Source organism: Pituophis catenifer, unplaced genomic scaffold (genome assembly GCF_029215685.1).
Source record: "Pituophis catenifer annectens isolate HBS135680 unplaced genomic scaffold, rPitCat1.0.hap2 SCAF_2, whole genome shotgun sequence".
Classification (NCBI taxonomy): Eukaryota; Metazoa; Chordata; class Lepidosauria; order Squamata; family Colubridae; genus Pituophis; species Pituophis catenifer.
The window spans coordinates 256,014,914-256,030,926 of record NW_027256882.1 but is presented as its reverse complement, the minus strand read 5'-3'; the positions used below and the strand labels follow the sequence as shown (position 1 = coordinate 256,030,926).

Genomic DNA, 16,013 nt, shown 5'->3' with positions numbered 1-16,013 from the left:
TTCAGAACTCTGGGATCTAAACCATCAGGTCCTGTGATTTATATTCATCAAGATCAGATAGGTATTCTCTAACCATTGTCTTGCTTATTTTAATTTTTATTTCTAGTCTGCCTTTTACAGTTAGGTTTTTGGTAGGTAACTGTTCATCCCAATTCTCTTCTCATAACATTCTCTGGTTTCCATTAGAAAATACTGAAGCAAAAGACTAATGTGAGAGTGCTTGGACAGTTGTTTGAAATCATTATTTTATTTTTCTCACAATCAAGCAAGCTCCCTTAATGACATAGAGAGAAATTAAGTACACAGATAGTCAAAGCTTGGTTTGCTGTATTGCTTTGTCCATAGTACAAACTATTATGTAGTTGTACTATATATTATCTATTGCTTAAAGACATATTGCTACCTCTGTTCAGATCTTTTTTGTTATTTTTATTAATGAAAAAAGTGATTTGCAATAGGTAAAAACATTTCTTAGACATTTGGAACAGCCAGCCATCACCACTCTACTTCTGTCCTGTGGAGAAAGGAAGAGATTTTAAAATCACAATCCTTTAAACAGTATAGTTATTATTTATAATACTGGATCTTCATTGTACATGTACAGCAGGAGATAAATCCTGAACTCTAGTGATTTGTCTGAAAAATATGTTCCGTGTTGGAACAAAAGAGCTATCTAATCCTTTATACTATTCCAACAACTATAATGAATAAAGAGACAGAGGTACACAGATTTCCTCCTCCATTTATTGATCTGTGACCAGAACTGAAAACCATGTTGTCTTCAGTACTATAAACAACATATAATCTTCATGACTAGAACTTGTTTAATGATCTTTCAAGCCTATTCACACTGATGGCCATCATAACTTCTTTGGCAAATATTTCCATAGTTTTCTGAAGCCCTGTGTGAAGATAGAATTTTAAAATTCTGTCTGAAGATAATTGGAAGATATCTGAAGATAAACCTATAATTTCATTAGCTGAACTTTGTTTTCCAATATTATGACAAAGGGATATCCAATTCTACTTTACATATTTATTTATTTATTTATTTATTAGAATATTTATATTGCCGCCTATTCGCACACGGTGACTCAAGGCAGTTTACAGGGATATAAAAACATCATATATAAAAAAATAAAACCAATAAAAGAAAACAATAAAATAATATAATAGCCCCCCACCCCTCAGCCTGACAACAACACATTACACAAGCCATTTAATGGTTTCCATCCCACTCTGGGTACCCTAGGCCTGCTGGAAGAACCAGATCTTCAACACCTTCACAAAGAGTGTTAGAGTGGGGGCCATTCTAATCTCTGGGGAATGATGTTCCAGAAAGAGGAAGTCACCACAGAGAAGGCCCTTCTGGGTTCCACCAGGTGTATCTCCTTAGAGGATGGGACATAAGTCTATGTTTCATTATCTAAAATATCCTAATTTGTGGCTTTTCCTTATAGAAATGTTTCTTTTCCCTTTTAATAACTTGGTTGAACTTAACAAAATCTTTTTCTAAATAGACACAGACAGTTCTTTAGCCACTATTCCACAGATTGCATTATGCTTTTGATAGTTTCATTTAATGTTTCCCAAATAGAGTTTGCCCTTTTTCATAGCACAAGGCTGTCCACTGCAATCTCATGATCTATTTAAAGGCAATCAGTACTAGTTCAGACACTACTAAGACACTACTAAGCTATATTGGATTATATTGCAGCAACTTGTATCACTTCACTTTTCCTCTGATTGAATTCCATTTACTGTTTTAATGGTCAGGCTATTATTTGAAGAATCTTTTCCATGTTGTAAAAGGAGAGCCATATTAATTCATTGTAGTGTGTGTGTATGTGTGTGTGTGTGTGTGTGTGTGTATGTATATATATGTGATGTGTGTGTGTATGTGTGTGTGTGTGTGTGTGTGTGTGTGTGTGAGAGAGAGAGAGAGAGAGAGAGAGAGAGAGAGAGAGAGAGAGAGAGAGAGAGAGAGAGAGATTCTGAAAGCACCTTTTCCAACTACTGTAACAAATTTTATTAAAAGGCAAAACTTTTGTGAGTTGCAGCTCACTTCATAATTGTATAGTGTAGCCAAACTGCTCTAGGATTTAAATTGGGAAAATGCCTTTTAATAAAATTGGAAAAGGTAAAGAAAGTAAGGTTGGAAAGGGTGCTACAGCCTCCTAATTTTCAGAATTTTTTGGAATTATTTGGTTTTAACTACTACTAACACATTTAGCTACATGGATAAATTTAGAACTAATACCGATGCTTCAGGATCTGCCATAGATCAACAAGTTCCTGCATCCAATATGGTTTGTTTGTTTGTTTGCTTCCTTGTTTGTTTATTGGATTTGGAGACTGCCCAACTCCCAAAAAACTTTACAACTTTTAAGCATTAAAGAAATATAACTGCTTGGGAAAAAAAATAACATAAATAACATTTTAAAAAGTGATAGCAAGTAAATCTGAAACCTAAAATGGATAGTTTTTTTTTTTTAATTTGATTTATATGCCGCCCTTCTCCAGAGACTCAGGGCGGCTTACAATGCACTAAGCAATAGCCTTCATTCTTTTGTATATTTATACAAAGTCAGCTTATTGCCCCCACAACTGGGTCCTCAATTTACCTACCTTAGAAAGAATGGAAGGCTGAGTCAACCTTGAGCCTTGGCGAGATTCGAACCTGCAGTAATTGCAGGCAGCTGGTCTTAATAACAGGGTGCCTTAGACCACTGTACTACCAAGGCCTTTGTTTTTTCTTCAATTAATCAGTTGCTTTTTCTTTTTTTATATATAAATTTCTCTTTTATTAGTAAAACACCCGAGGTTTGAACCTATTATTTATTTTACTGCACCAAAGGGAGATGGAAGTCAATGCCTTTTCTTTCTCTCCCCCTCACCCCACTTTCCCTTCACTTTTCCCTTCCCCTCCCTCCCCTATTTTCCTACTATTTTCTTTTGTATTTTTTGTATTTTATATTATGAACTAATCAAAAAAGAATTAATCAGTTGTTTTTGGTCAGATCTAGTGTCTGCTTAGAAAGTTCTCTAATAGAATAATGAATAGAGGAACAGATCACAGTAACTCAGATAATGGATTCATACTGGTATAAACAAAAATATACTACAAGGCAGAAGGATTCCAACTATTAGCATCTGGCTCCAATTAGTAGACCTCAAAGTTCACCTAAAAATACAAATAAATCTCAGAAGCTTGTGCCACTTGACTACAGATACTTGCTTGGAGAGGCTTATCATCTGAAATCTGAAAAAGAGAAGTCAATAAAAGAAAGGTGAACAATAGCCATTTATTTTTATTGTTTTGTAATTGTAACATATTTATACTTCTGTTGGGTTGTTCAATATGACAGCAAATAAATAAAATAAATGAAATTTGACCTAGCGTACTTTTTAATAGTTTTTATTATTACTGTGAGGTTCGATACATTAGGATATTATATTAAGTTATGGAAAATTTGGATCTGGACAGGTTTGGTATTGCCTAGAAATTCTGGCAGGGAATGTGAAATTTGAGTATTTGACATTGGGGTAAAGATGTTGAATCTTGAGGACAAAGATCATCCTCTTATTTATTTTGGATAACCAAATGAAAAGAGGTTGACACGGGAGACAATATAGCAAATTGAAAGTTATTTCACACAAATATAATAAAGCTAAAATTTTAAAATTTAAAGAGAATACAATTAAGAAACTGCCAAAATGGGAATACAAACAACTGCTGCCAATCCAATAGTCCTGCTTTCTGTGGATTCAGAACTATATATCAATAATTGTGCAAAACTGTGAGGCTGAGTAACTTATGCATAACCATAACTAAAAAAAATACTTTCCATTCTTAAATGGAGTGCCACATTGTCTATTTTTCCCTTCTTCATTTCATCAGGCCTTAGTCTGAATACTAAGTCCAAACCTGAAAATGCATTAGATATCCTTTGGCAAAAATACTTTATTGCTTTAAAAACTTGGTTTCTTTCTTTAAAATGTATTAACAAAGACTGTTAACATTCTGGATTGCGTGTAAATGTTACCAATTACTTTAGCTATTCATTTAGATTCTAACATATAGTACAATCTGTAGGGGGGGGAAAAAGAAGAAGTAATGAACTCCAGGCCCCAAAACAGGAGACTAGTGAGATAAACACACGGTTTTAACTAGAGTACCTAACACTTAGATACTGGAACTAAAAGGTTGCATTCAGACAGGCTGGTGAGTTGGATTGTATGAAGCTTTTAGGATCCCTGTGGTTTTACACTATTCCTTTTTTACAGCTCAATTATGAGGTTATGATTGCAACTGGAAACAAAGAACCACTAAGGTTTGTAAATTGTTCTATTTTTTAATCATTTGTTAATCTAGACACACCTATGCGTTAGTGCAAGCTATTTGTTCTATTAAAAAAAAATGGATCATTAGTTAATACAAACCTTTTTGTTAACTGCAATTGATGCCCCCTTCAATTATTTAAAAGCCTCTAAAATTTGATGGACAGATATTTCAAGTCTTTTAATGTATTTCATACTATGAGAAGCAAATTTGCACTGATGCCTATTTCCTTCTGTTATTTTAAAGCATTCACCAATATCTGATGACACATATTGCTGTTTTCTTTTTTAAATAAGCTATATAGTGTCTCTTATTTCATCAACATCTGTGATAACTGATTTTATTAAGTGCTTGCAGAAATAAAATTAAAGACAAGACCCTAACATTGCTATGTTTTGCATTTAAAAAAATCTCCACCTTCACTAACCAAAGTTTTCCATATAGAAATCTTGTTACTTCATACCTTCTGTCCAAATTTCTTCTAGTTAGTGCTAAATTTAAGGAGGGATTTGTCAGTTGTTATTGCTGTTAGAAAATAATTACTAGGAATCTGAAATAGCTTTGCTGATCTATACAATTCTATCTCCTGTCACCCCTACTTGTAATTGTTTATATCTCAACAGAGATCTAATGCTTAATATGGTGGCTATTACTAGGAATAGACAGCTGTCTTGTTTGAGGTCTTGTATTTGTCTCTCATGTTTTGTTTGAGGTCTTGTATTTGTCTCTCATGTTTTTCCCTTAATCCCATTATGTTTATACGTTTTTAGAAAACATTATTTTAATGGTTCAATTTATTGGAGTTATGTGCACATTTTTCTAAAGAGATGCTTCAAATGACATGGTATGGAACCGTATGAAGCGGCTCTTTTCAAACTGTTAAAACAACCATGCCTTTTTCAAGGCAAGTGTGGCTGCTTCAGATATTGTTCTTTGTTGCATCTATGTCTCACTAAGGTTGTGCGTGCGTATCCCAAACAGCCAAAATCAACTTACAAAGCAGTTGTGCAAGCCTGAAAAAAACATGACCACTTTAATAATTCAAAGACACTTCACACACACCTCTCTATGTACTGAAGGATTTGCACAGCCCTCATTAAGTGTACTTTATCCACTCAGAGTAAATCAGAAATACAAATTATAGTGCTTATTTTGATACCAAGGCACTGCTAAATAGGAGCATAAATTCATTTCAGTGACTGAGAAGAGGGAAAAATCTGCTGACTGGGAATACATATTTTGCAGAGATTACCAAGTGTCATCTCTGTGTGAAGATGTAAAAGCCCCAGACACAAGTATTCTCCAGACCAGAAGTACACTGCAATTTTTCCAAATGAAAACATGTGCATTATTGCATGATCCCAGCACCAGCCTTGGTGAGTTAGCCACTTCACAATGCATCAATCTGAGAACACCCTCAAAGTGACTCATTGGAGGTCAGCTGTCTGGGACACCACTATCCCTGTGGAATAGTGCAATGTAGCTGCCACATAGCAGGCATGAGGCATAAGGAGACATGAATTGGGGGTTCTCCCTCATTTGCCACTTACCCTCCTTTGTTGCCTAAAGGAGCTGCTTTTTTCCCGCTCAGTGAGAAGATGTAAGCTCCATAGGCTCTTAGTTAAATTCAGTTCCAAGTCTGAGAAGAGATGAAATTTTGTGTTCAAAGAAAAGTTGCTCTAAAGCAATTGTACAGAAATTCTATCATCCCAATTCATTCATCCAGATTTTTTCTGGACCAAGTGAAATAATTTGGTACAGAAAATTTTCTATAGCTCTGATATCAGATTTAGACTTACTACAACTAAAGGAACATTCAAACTGCTAGACAAATAAGAGAGAAAGAGAAGGAAAGGAAGGGCAATGCTGGTGTCTGGAATTATCAGAAAGACTCAAATATAAGTGTAAAATTAAATGCAGATTTCCACCTGGATAAATAGCCTTATTAAGACTATCACAGCTTTAATTGGAGGGTCATATATATATTTGTTTGTTTGTTTGTTTATTATTTATAAAATTTATTGACCACCCATCTTACCACAGGGTAAGTCTGGGCAGGGTACAAACACACACACACACACACACACACAAATAAGTCAGTGGTGGAATCGGTTCGCAAGAACTGGTAGTAAAATCGGCGGGAGGCTCCTCTCACCACCCTGGATGTTGTCATAGCGATCTGTGCATGCGCAGCGCAGCATGTGCGCGATCCCATTGCGAACCAGTAGTAAAGATAAGTAGAACCCACCCCTGAAATAAGTTAATACCAACTGCTGAAATCCAATTATGGATGACACACCTATCACATTATTACCTTTTGAGATAAACAATAGCAGTAAGAGTATAAAAGGACAAGTAGAAATAGAAAACCAAAGAAATGAAAGATGTGATATAAAGAAGGTGAGGGCAAGATGAGACAGGTTAGATCTGTTGTTACTTGATCAACCACCTCCATTGTGATGTTCGTCCATTGGACCATTGAGCCAGTTCTTTAGGCCAGTGGTCCCCAACCCCCGGTCCGCGGACCGGTGCCGGGCCGTGGAGTACCTGGCACCGGGCCGCGCAGCGGCCAGGGGACATGAACGCTGCAGCGCAAAGGCTCCTGGGCCGTGCGCAATGGGCCGTGCGCAAAAGCTCCTGGGCCATGCCCCCACCCCTGCGCGTGCTCAGCGGGCCGCGGCGATAAAAAGGTTGGGGACCACTGCTTTAGGCCATTACAAAAGATCAGAGAATTGGGGCCAATTTCACATTGGGAGCAGTGGTGGGTTGCTCCCAGTTCTGTCCAGTTCTTGTGAACCGGTAATAAAAGTGGCGGGAGGCTCTACCCACCCGCCCGGACGTAATAATAGATGATCTGCACATGTGCAGAAGCGCACATGCTCCCATTGTGAACTGGTAGTAAAGGTAAGTAGAACCCATCCCTGATTGAGGGGAAAGATTGGCAAACACCTGCTGAAGTGTCCTTGGCTTTCATGGCTCATCTTCTTAATGTCTGGAGCCTACATTCTATCTCTCCCTTCCCTCTTCCCTGGTTCATTGGCAAACTGAGAAGCAATAATGGTTGCAACAGCAAAAGCACACTTTGAATCTTGACACTGAACTTGTGCAAAGGCTCTCCTAGCTGTGACAGCCACCTGCTCTTCGAACAAGAGTTGCAAGTCCAGGAGAACCCTCCAGTTGTGGACCGGCTCTTTCTGTGGTTGTGCTATCCTATCCAGAGTCAAAGATAACAAAGTTCTAGATCTCAGGGGCCTATATCCTTAAAGCCATTTAGTCTTGCCAGGGTTCAGTCGAAGCCTGTTTTCCCCCATCTAGGACCCCCAACCCTCAGGCACACTCAGGCACCCCCAACCCTCAGGGCCACATAGCATAACTTGGTTCACCAGGATTGGAAATATAGAGGTTGCTATTGTCAGAGTATTGCAGCTACCTGATGGATGATTTCACCCAGCAATTTCATGTAGATGTTGAAAAGAATGGAGAGCATACCGAGCCCTGCAGCACACCAAAAGAGAGTGGCTGAGGGCTGGACCTCTCACTCGCTATCAATACCAATTGGGGCCAGCCTTGGAGAAAGAAGCTAGTGCAAAACTATGCTTCCCAGTCCCAAGCTCCATAGCCAACCCAAAAGGATGCCATGGTCAATGATATCAAAAGCCATTATAGATCAAGGAGAGTGAAGATGGTTGCACTACCCCCATGCCACTCTTGCCAAAAATCATTGACAAACATGACCAATGCCATTTCCATCCCATAACAAGGCCTGAATCCTGATTGAAAGGGTTCCAGATAATACATTTTATCCAGGACTCCCTGAAACTGCCAAGCCACCACCTTTACTCCAACCTTTCCTAAAAAGGGGAGTTTGGAAACTGTATGAAAGTTGTCCAGGCAGGTGAGATCCAATGATGGTTTTTAAGGAGGGCTGAACCAGGGCCTCTTTAAAAATCTACAGTAATGTATTAATTACTATCTGGACCCATCTGCTAGTCACCTTCCTGAAGGTTTTCACCATGCAGGAAAAATAAGTATCTAACTGTCAGGTAGTGGTACTGACAACATCAAAGATCCTGTCCACTTCATCAGGGCTAATAGGCCTAAACTACTCCCAGATAATTGGGCAGAACCTCTCCCCAGGCACCTCACGTAGAATATCTCCATGCATGGGATCCAACTGGGGACAAATCCAAGCAACTTTGTTTATCAGGTCCTGAACAAACTCTTCTGCATAGCCTGCAGATGATCACCCAAGTCCCTTGACGCAGGAGGAATTGGGTGACCTGAAACAGGGTTGCTGGGTGACATTCTGCGAACACAAAAAGAGCAGAAAAATAAGGCTGTTTTGCAACTCTTACTGCTATCAGGTAAGCCTAAATAGCAGCTCTAAGTTGTGTCTGATCAGAGTTCTCTATTGTCTTTCTCAAGCAGCACTCTAGCCTTCTCATGGCCCTTTTCAGAACCCACAACTCCTCCATGAACAATGGGGAGGATCAGGAACAATGGATCAAGAGAGGCTGCATAGCCACAATCTTGTCCATGGCTACCCCTAAATTCCAGGCTGCCACCAAGACTTCAGAAGGACCACACAGCAACACCTCCTGGATATCCCTAAGTTCCCTCTGGAACCCATTAGGATCCATCAATCATCAGGGCCAAACCATACAAAAGGGTTTGGCCTCCCTGTGAAGGACACCAGGACATGATCTGACCATGACAAGGAGGATAATCATAAATCCACCATCACATCATGTTGTCATTGGTCTGACAAGAAAATAAAATCTGGCACGTCGCCACTGCCCTGAGTTGGGTCTGTAATAATCTGGGATAGGCCCATGACCATCATGATCATCATGAATTCCTGGGTCATTTCCGAGGCCACACCTAGGGATAGAAATTGAAGTCCTCCAGAAGCATGAGTCTGGGCACTGCCAGCCCTGAGCAGTTCAGGCAGGGAGGTTGCTGTAGAGCAGGGAGGCCGAATACTAGCGACAATCCCAACTGATTCAGTAAACATATAACATTGACCGATAGATGACAGTCAGACAGACAGACAGATTCTAATTGGGGCTGGTAACTTCCCACTCCTGCATAAAATATAATCATGTCTACCAGTAAGGAATGATAACAAATCAGTGTTATAATTATAACCAAACAATGCAATGTAGCAAGACAGTTACACATAGGAGTGTGGAAGTCTCTTGTATGTGTGCACCAATATACATGCAAAGTATACATTAAAATGATATGCAGATGTTTTATACATGGAAAGTATATATATATATTAAAACGATAAACAGACATGTTTTATAGTTACAGAATAATATTAGCAAACTGTAGTATTTGTCATATTTGTATCCTGCACACTCCCACCAGTGCCAGCTCAAAGTACAGGAAAGGTCTGTGAAAGTGTGTGTATACGTGTGTAGGAGGGAGAGCTAAAACAAAAGTCAATACAGTGGCCATGACTGTGGGATCAAACTCCTCCACTTTATACATGTGATGCAATCTCATCTGGAAGCTTTTCTCTCACACTTTGTATTTGTAATCCAACTGTCACTAACTTTTTTGACACGCACTGCAGATGCCCCTGCCATAATGGTTTTATGTAATTTATATATAATGATCCATTCATTAGCTACTGCTCAGAACTTTCCCTCGTTATTTCAAAGAGCTCTTCATTATTTGTCAGTTGTGAAAGTGAAAAAATATTTGAAACATGCCTTTACCATGAAATACAGCAGCAGCAATATACTTATATACAAACACAAATATACAAAAAACACCCAGAGAGCACAGTAATTGTTTAAAATGAGGCAATTGCCCCATTCATGAGACCTTATGTCATGGGAACTGTTCAACAGTTGCCATTGGTGTAAGACTGGCTAGTAACAGCATTTAACCACAAAAAGAATTAAGCTTGTTTGGCAATGCGAGAAGATCCATTTTCCCAGAAATCCAAAATAGTGAAATAAACGCTATGAAATATTCTTTGCAGCAATAATTGCACTTAAAATTACTTTGATCATGATCATCACTACCTAAAAATGGTGTTAGATAAGTGATCACACACCTTTATGTTCTACATCAGCAACTCTGAGCTTGTGTGTGTGTGTGTGTGTGTGTGTGTGTGTGTGTGTCATATGAGTATCAGCCACTTCTCTTCCGCCCACTCAAACTTCCTTCCTAATAGCAAATTGTTCCAAAATATCTTGTCAGCAGACCCTTCCTGAATGTGTGAGTCATTGCTCCTTGAAGTCCTATGAACTAATTTTGTTTATTTTGCCTTCAAAGTGTTCCATCCAATTCCTGTTCTTGAATGAAATGTCCACTGCAACATGTTATCAGAGCTGCTCTTAATGTAATTAAAAAACCGGAAAACACTCAAATTATAGATTCTGTTTAACTCAAGATGCAGTGTAGTTTGCAATGTCTCAAAATGGTTTTTTTCCCTCTGTGAAAGAGGCTTCCGTTTTTCTATCTTACTCTCAGGTTGCTGACAAATCTGAAGTATATTTTATATTTATTTATTTGTCCTTTATTATTTTTATAAATAATTAAAGGCAGCAAACATACCTAATAATCCTTCTTCCTCCTATTTTTCCCACAATAACAATCCTGTGTGGTGAATTGTACTGAAAGAGAGTGACTGCCCCAAGGTCATCCAGCCAGCTTTCATGCTTAAGGTGGGACTAGAATTCACAGACTTCTGGTTTCTATACCAGCATCTTAATCACTAGGCCCTGGAGGTTTTGATATTACTTTATTGCTGAAGATAACAAAGGGTGTTACTTCTGGTGTTGTTTTCTTTCACACATCTTTCTATCACCACCATGTCCGACACTATCCAGTCTGAAAAAAACAAATAAAAAGAATTCCCTTGATATTTCATCAAATAAATGAAGCAACTGTTTCTTCTTCAAAAGCAAACTTGTTTTCATTAAAATGAATGATGTGGAAGAAAAAAAATGCAGGGGAATGTTTCTGTATAGACCTAATTGAAGCCGTTATTCTCTTCCGTTCACACATACAAATACACATACAAACACACACACACACACACACACACCAGTGGTGAAATCCAAATTTTTTTTACTACTGATTCTGTGGACATAGCTTGGTGGGCGTGGTGTGGCTTGGTGGGCATGGCAGGGGAAGGATACTGCAAAATCTCCATTCCCACCCCACTCTGGGGCCAGCCAGAGGTGGTATTTGCTGGTTCTCTGAACTACTCAAAATTTCTGCTATCGGTTCTCCAGAACCTGTCAGAACCTGCTGGATTTCACCTCTGACACACACACATTTCTGTCTGCCTGCTGCAGCCAATGCACAATATTTTATTTTAAATTGTTTTTTTTTTAAAAAAAAAAAAGACACCAAGTGATGATGAGATTCATGTGATTTCAATCATGGCTTGTTATAACTGTGGCTGTTGCTAAAGCTGTTGTGACTTGTTTGACACACTGTACTCTAAACCAGCGGTCCCCAACCTGTTTGGCTCTGGCAGTGGTTGAAGTGGGATGGGGGATGGGGAGATGATAGTTTCACATGTTTGCATGCCACTTGTGCAAATATAACCAGGTTGTGTAGCCTTGTTCCCGATGGGTCATGACGCATGAGTCTGCTATAAACCATGGTTTAAAAACCAGGTTTGTACAACTCAATAATCTTAAATCAACTAAACCACATTATAATTTAACACAGCATGTTAAGCCAGCCATGGAGTTAGGCAATAGGAAAAAAATAAATTAATACTAGTGTTTAAGGTTTTGTTTTACACCTTTATACAAAATCAAGTACAAAATCAAGTCTTAAGCAAAAGATCATTGCCACTTGTTGGGCAGAGAACAAAAGGACAACTAAATAACTTTTATATTAACTAGAGAATAAAAAATATGTAAATAATAAATGTAAATAAAAATCAAAGTTATATTGTAGTTTTGAATATAAAAAATGTCAGTTAAAAGACAAAGAATTTTCCCTAGTGGTGATTATTTGGGAAAGAATAATTGAGCAACTTCCCACCTAATTGTAGAAAAGATTGTGGGTTTCAAGCAGACTCACACTATTCATTAGGGAAATAATTTTGAAGATGGAAGGATTACAAAGCAGCATACAGTACATCAGCTTTTTCTTTCCATCTATAATGATGCTGGAATAAAGCTTTTTTTTTTTTAAATGAGGAACTTTTTTTGTTTGTTTGCTGAACTTGATCTGAGTCAGAATACAATAACATTACATGGCAAGCTTCTAGAACAAGACCATCTATCGTCTTCTCCTGCCCAGGCCTTCCCCTACAGATGTCCCACAAGAAGTGCAATGGAGCTTTCATTTCCTTAGGCAATTCTTTGTGTCTCTATTTATAGAAGAAATTGCTCTAAAAATAGCTCATGGGCTGACACATTGGCTGTTCTCTAGGGCAGGAGCTGACCAAACCCTTCCTGCTGTATTCTCAACTGGCTGAGCTTCCAAAGTATGCAAAGGAATATTCACACATTGTTCCAAAACAGGCTTGCTTGAAAAATATAGAAGATGAATCAGTAATTTTAAACAGTCATCTTGGATTCCTTTCCTCTCGTTTAATCTATATCGCCCAAACCCAAAGGGCGAGGATATATCAGAATATAGAACATGTTGCAACAGTGATTCTTTGCCATTTCTTTTGGACAGTGTTTCTCAACACTTTAAGATGTATGTAGTTCTACTGGCTGGAAAATTCTGGGAGTTGACATCCACACATCTTAAAGTTGCCAAGGTTAATAAACATTGTTTTAGGACATCCCATTGTTTTGTTTTTTTTCCCCCTATTCATTTGCAATGGACAAGGAGGAGGAAGCAGTTACTCCTTTCTTTCCTTTGAAAAGAGAAAGAACTACACTTTTGTGTGCTTGTGTGTTTATGTATGTATGTATACAAGAGATACAATTATGCTCTTGTGGTTTCTGGAGTCCCTTTTCCCCTTTGGCAAGGGATGCTTTACCTATAGCAATAGCACTTAGACTTATATACCGCTTCATAGTGCTTTATAGCCCTCTCTAAGTGGTTTACAGACAACCACTTTACAGAAGGCCCCCAACAATCCTGGTCCTCATTTTACCAACCTCAGAAGGATGGAAAGCTGGGTCAACCTTGAGCCGCTCAGAATCGAACTCCTGGAGTGAGCATGGGTTAACCTGCAGTACTGCATTCTAACCACTACGTCAGCAGAACTCTGTATAAAGAAAATCTGTCTACGCAGGAGAATTTGGGGAGCAATTCGTTTCCAAATCTTTCTGTACAGAAGCTTTTGAGGGAAGAATTGAGGTGTCAGTCTTGCATTGTGCAGACCAGATCAGTATACTTCCTGAATGCTGTACATCCTTGGGTTGGAAAGTCCTTGTCTTTTTTAAAAAATTAAAGATTGTTATTAAAGGGACAGGTTCACACTTTCTTTATAGATTTATATATGAAGCATTTCTTTATATTTGAACCATAACTATAATAGTATCAGCCACCAACAAAACTAGAGTTCATAGGACACCAGCTTTTTCCACAGGAATATGATACACTTCTCATTGTGTGTTACACAATGTTAAAATAAAGCTGCTTCCACTCTTGACTACTAGAGGTACAATCTTTGCATATATTTTTTGTTAGGTAATCCACTAAATCCAGTGGGAGGTACCTATAAATAGCTATCTGGTAGGCAATTTCAATAGCTAAGACCTTTGCATAATAATGAGGTATAAATTTGCACTGATTTTTTTTTAAAAAAATCTTAATTTGGAAACACATTCCAATGAAATCATAGTTGAATATCTTGAAGATTTTATATACACAGTGGTACAAATATAATGACTTGTGTACAAAATTAACCTTTAAATGAATCATAAAACATTTACATCATCTATTATTGCTCCTTAAAAATAGTGTATTACAAACATCCTGTATTAACTTCTTACATTTTTTCTAAATTTTATTCTAAAGAAGAATGAATAATCAGATGAAAAACACATCATTTTCACTAGTTCAATTTTTCAATTCCCATAGCAGAATGTGGCTAATATTTTAAATGCTCAGAGGAAAAACTATGAACTCTTTTTTAAACAGAGAACTTTTGCATCAAGATGATACTGAGAATAAAAATCTAATTAATTCTATTTATGTCTTCAGAGTATGTATATAGAATTTTTCAATAGTTTTTCTTTTACGCACTTACCAGATCAAGATCATGTCTTCAATCCATATATGCTGACCTTTGACTTCTGTATCTCAGTCAGGTCTGGCTAATCAGTAGTTTTATCATTCTATGTAGCTTCAGGTGAAGATTGTTCATTAAGTTCAATTGCATCAGCAACATACCATGAAAATTAGATGATTATACACTTTCTTCAAAAACTCTGAAAATCTCAAAGGGGGAAAAAAGTCTTTAATGGTGTGACACTTAATGCCTTCTTTGACTTGATTGCTAAAAAATAATGAATCTATTTATTTTTTATATACATACATACATACATACATATATATATATATATATATATATATATATATATATATATATATATATATATATATATATATACACACACACACACACACACACACACACACACACACACACACAAGTCTTGGCGTATTCGGGTCTTTTCCCGTGTAAGATTGAGAGTATCTTGGCGACGTTTTGATGAGGTCCCCCTCGTCATCTTCAGGCTGGTGTCTTCGGCTTCATGCTTGTGCGAGCAAAGCGTGATCGGAGATGCTGCCTCTCTATAAATACTGGTGGGGAGGTGTGGAGTGCTGGCTTTGTTGTTGTAACAACACAACAATGTGTTGTTACATCTTCATTAGTAGATGGAGTTGATGTTTGCAGATTAGTCGGCTGTTTCATAACATCCTGTGTGGCCGAGGTCCTAGCTGTGTGCCCATTAGCCTTTTGTGTTGTAACGACCTGGGTAATGGATTGTGTGGTAGCATCCTGAGCTCTAGTGTTGTGACATTCTGAGTCCTGTGCTGCAACATCCTGGGTAGTTGGCTGTGTTGTAACATCCTGAGCTTTAGTGTTGTAACATCCTGAGTTCTGTGATGTATTGTCTTGAGCAGATGGCTGTGATGCAACATCCTAGGCTTTGGTTTGGCTCCGAGTCTGAGGTCTTGTCATGTGCTCATATATATATATCCTGTTTCCCCAAAAATAAGACCTTGTCTTATATTTTTTTGAGCCCTAAAATAAGAGGCCTTTGAACTATGGTGCTGGAGAAGATTCCAGTGAGTCCCTTGCACTGCCAGGTGATGAAACAGGTCAGTCCTAGAGGAGATCAACTCTGACTGCTCTTTAGAAGGCCAGATCCTGAAGATGAAACTCAAATACTTTGGCCACCTAATGAGAAGGAAAGACTCCCGGAGAAGAGCATAATGCTGGGAAAGATTGAGGGCAAAAGAAGAAGGGTATGACAGAGAATGAGGTGGCTGGATGGAGTCACCAAAGCAGTAGGCATGAGCTTAAATGGACTCCAGAGGATGGTAGAGGACAGGAAGGCCTGGAGGAACATTGTTCATGGGGTCATGATGGGTCAGACACGACATCACAACTAACAACAACAATATATAGTTCCTGCAGTTTTTTTTAACAAGGTTTTTGGAAATGCAGCCTTCCTAGGACAAAAGACATTGACTAGACCAAAGTCACCCAGCTAGT

General features: G+C 38.1%; 1 long non-coding RNA gene across 2 annotated transcripts in view; it reads left to right on the top strand.

Moving 5' to 3' along the window:
• The window catches only part of LOC139311354 (uncharacterized), a 186,431-nt gene that overhangs the window by 161,742 nt on the left and 8,676 nt on the right, over nt 1–16,013 (top strand). For both annotated transcript variants that reach the window (XR_011599940.1, XR_011599939.1), the window contains one exon: nt 4,288–4,334. This is a non-coding gene — a long non-coding RNA (uncharacterized lncRNA). The remainder of the gene's footprint in view (nt 1–4,287; nt 4,335–16,013) is intronic.